The following is a 3,748-nucleotide window of genomic DNA, read 5'->3' as shown; positions in this document are numbered from 1 at the left end:
ATATGTATATAAATTTTGAATTAACTTTGAATATATAATTCATCTGGAATTGTGGAACTAAAAGTTAACCTTTTATTTATTGCTAATTTCATCTTGGGTATCTGTTTTATTTTTTAAGATTTTATTTAAATTCCAGTTAACATACAGTGTAATATTAGTTTCAGATATATAATATAATGATTCAACAATTCCATACAACAAACGATTACAACAAACTAAACTTTTTAATTTGATATAGTCCCACTTGTTTATTTTTGCTTTGATTACTTATGCTTTTGATGTCGTATCCAAGAAATCATTACCAAGACCAATACCATGAAGATTTTCCCTTATGTTTTCTTCTAAGAGGTTTACAGTTTCAGGTCTTAACGTTGAAGTCTTTAACTCATTTTGAGTTGATTTTTGTGTATGTAATGGTCCGATTTCTTTTTTGTTGTTGTTTTCTTTTTTTGTACATGGGTATCCAGTTTTCTCAGCACCATTATCAAAGAAATTATCCTTTCCCCATTGTGTATTCTTGGCACCCTTGTCAAATATCAGTTGACTTTAAGTATAAGTGTGTTTTTGTTGTTGTTGTTATTGTTGTTGTTGTTTTTTCTGGGCTCTTTATGCAGTTCTATTGGTCTGTGTCTCTCTTTGTGCTAGTACTGTACTTTTTTGGTTACTGCAGCTTTGTAATATGTTTTAAAATCAGCACTATGAGGCATTCAGCTTTGTTCTTCTTTCTCAAGATTGTTTTAGCTATGTAGGATCATTTGTGGTTCCACATGAATATGAGAAATTTTTTTCCTCTTTCTGTAAACAATATCATTAGGATTTTGATAGGGATTGCATTGCATTTGTAAATTGTTTTGGGTAGTATGAACATTGTCTAACAATATTAAATCTTTCAATCCATGAACACAGGATATATTTCCATCTATCTGTATCTTCTTTAACTTCTTTCAACAATGTTTGTAGTTCTGTGTCAAAGTCTTTGCCTCCTTGGTTAAGTTTATTCCTAAGTATTTTATTATTATTATTTTTTAAGATTTTATTTATTTATTTGACACAGAGAGAGAGAGAGCTAGTGAGAGAGAGAGAGAACAAGTGGGGGGAGCGGGAGGCAGAGGAAGAGGAAGAAGCAGGCTCTCTGCCCGATGCAGGGCTCAATCCCAGGACCCTGCGATCATGACCCGAGCCAAAGGCAGATGCTTAACCGACTGAGCCACCCAGGCGGCCCCGTATTTTATTATTTTGTTATTGTAAATGAGATTGGTTTCTTAATTTTATTTTCACATTTTCATTGTTCCTGTGTAAAAATGCAACAGATTTTTGTATGTTGATTTTGTATCCTACCATTTTACTTGATTAGTTTATTAATTCTAACAGTTTTTGTTGCATCTTTAGAGTTTTCTACATATAAGATCATGTCATCTGTAAACAAAAATATTTTATTTCTTCTTTTCTGACTTGAATGACTTTATTACTTTTTCTTGCCTAATTGCTCTGGTTAGGGCTTCCAGAACCATGTTGAATGGAAATGATGAGAGGGAGGATCCTCGAGTTGTTCTGGATCTTGGAGGAAAAGATTTCAATTTTTTACCAAGTATAATGTTGGCTGTGGGCTTTTGATATGAATAGTCTCTATTACGTTGAGATAGTGTCCTTCTATTCTTAGCTTCCTTGAGTGATTTTTTTATCATGAAAAGTTGAATTTTGTCAAATGCTTCCTCTGCATCTTTTGAAATTATCGTGATTTTATTCTTCATTTTGTTGATGTGATATATCATGTTGGTTTGTTTTTATACATTGAAACATCTTTGCATTCCAGGGGTGTACCCATTGGGGGTAATGTGCTATTGAATCCAGTTTGCTAATTTTTTTTTTTTTTAGGATTTTTGCATCTAGAGTTATCGGAGATATTGGCCTATACCAATATTTTTCTTTACAATGTCTTTTTCTGGCTTTGGTATCAACGTAATGCTGGTCTCATAAAATTGGATGTATTCCATCCTCTTCAAATTTTTTGGAGAGTTTGAGAAGGACTGCCATGAATTCTTCTGTAAATGTTTGGTAGAATTCACCAGAGAAGCCACTGGGTCCTGGGGTTTTCTTTGTTAGGAGATTATTGACTACTGATTTAATCTCTTATTAGTTATGATCTGTTTTATATTTTCTATTTCTTTATGATGCAACTGGTAGGTTGTGTGTTCCCGGAAATGTATCCATTTCTTCTAGATTATACAACTTGTTGACGCATAATTGCTCATAGTCTTTTCATAATCCTTTACATTTCTCTCTCATCAGTTGTAATGTGTCCTATTTAATTTCTGATTTTGCTTATTTGAATCTTCTCTCCTTTTTCCTTAGTCTACCTAAAGATTTATTAAATTTGTTGATCTTTAAAAAAAAATCCTAATTTCATTGATTTATTTTCTAGTGTTCTCCTGTTCTCTTTTTTAAAATTTCTCCTCTATCTTTATTATTTTTTCATCTTGCAAACTTTGGGCTAGTTCTCCTTTTTCGAGTCCCTTAAGGTGTAGAGTTAAGTTATTTGAGATCTTTTCTCATTTTTAATGTGTTTATCACTAAAAACTTCCTTTTTTTTTGCTACATCCCATAATTTGTATTGGTATGTTGTATTTCTATTTTTGTTTGTCTCAAGATATTTTGAATTTCCCTGTTGATTTCTTCTTTGACCCATTGGTTGTTCAAGAGTGTTTAATTTCCACATATTTGTGAGTTTTCTAATTTTTCTTCTACTATTGATTTCTGGTTTCATTGTATTTTGGTAGGAAAAAATACTTGATTTCAAGCTTCTTGGTTCTTATGTGACCCAATGTGATCTATTCTGGAGAATATTCCATGTGTACTTGAGAGAAATATGGATTATGCTGTTGTTGGGTGGAATGTTCTATACATATCTGTTAGGTCCATTTAGTATACATTGTCATTCAGGTATTCTGTTTCCTTGTCAATCTTCTGTGTGGATATTCTGTCCATTATTAAAATGGAGTAGTGAGATCTACTATTATTAGATTGCTGTCTTTTTTACTTATGTCAGTGTTTGCTTCATATATTTAGGTGTTCTGATTTGGGGTACATATATATTTATCATTGTTATATCTTCCTGATGAATTGACTTTTTAATCATGATATAGTGTCCTTCTTAGTCTCTTGTGACAGTTTTTAACTTAAAATCAATTTGTCTAATACAATAATAGCCACCTCTGTTCTCTTTCAGTTACCATATACACGGACTATCTTTTTTCCATCTTTCATTTAGTCTATGTGTGTCCTTAAAATCTAAAGTGAGTCTCTTAGACAGCAAATGGTTGCATCTTGTTTTTGTTTTTGTTTTTAATCCACATAGTTACTCTAAGTCTTTTGAATGGGGGAGTTAAAACTGTTTATATTTAAAGTAATTATTGATAGAGGAAATATTAATATTGGCATTTTGTTAGTTGTTTTTGTCTTATAGCTCTTTTGTTCTTATTTTTCTCTCTTGCTGTCTTTCTTTGTGTTTTGTTGATTTTTTTGAAGTGACATGTTTTGATTCATTTCTCATTTTCTTTTGTGTATCTTCCATAGGTATTTTGTGGTTACCATGGGGCTTATATAAAACATCTTATAACAATCTATTTTAAGCTGATAACATTAAAATTTTTTATTGTTATGTTAATCACCATACATTACATCATTAGTTTTTGATGTAGTGTTCCATGATTCATTGTTTGTGCATAACACCCAGTGCTCCATGCAGAAC

Source organism: Leptonychotes weddellii, chromosome 14 (assembly GCF_054177405.1).
Source record: "Leptonychotes weddellii isolate Sample4059 chromosome 14, ASM5417740v2, whole genome shotgun sequence".
In the NCBI taxonomy this organism is placed as follows: Eukaryota; Metazoa; Chordata; class Mammalia; order Carnivora; family Phocidae; genus Leptonychotes; species Leptonychotes weddellii.
The sequence above is the reverse complement of the archived record's forward strand: the minus strand, read 5'-3'. Positions refer to the sequence as shown.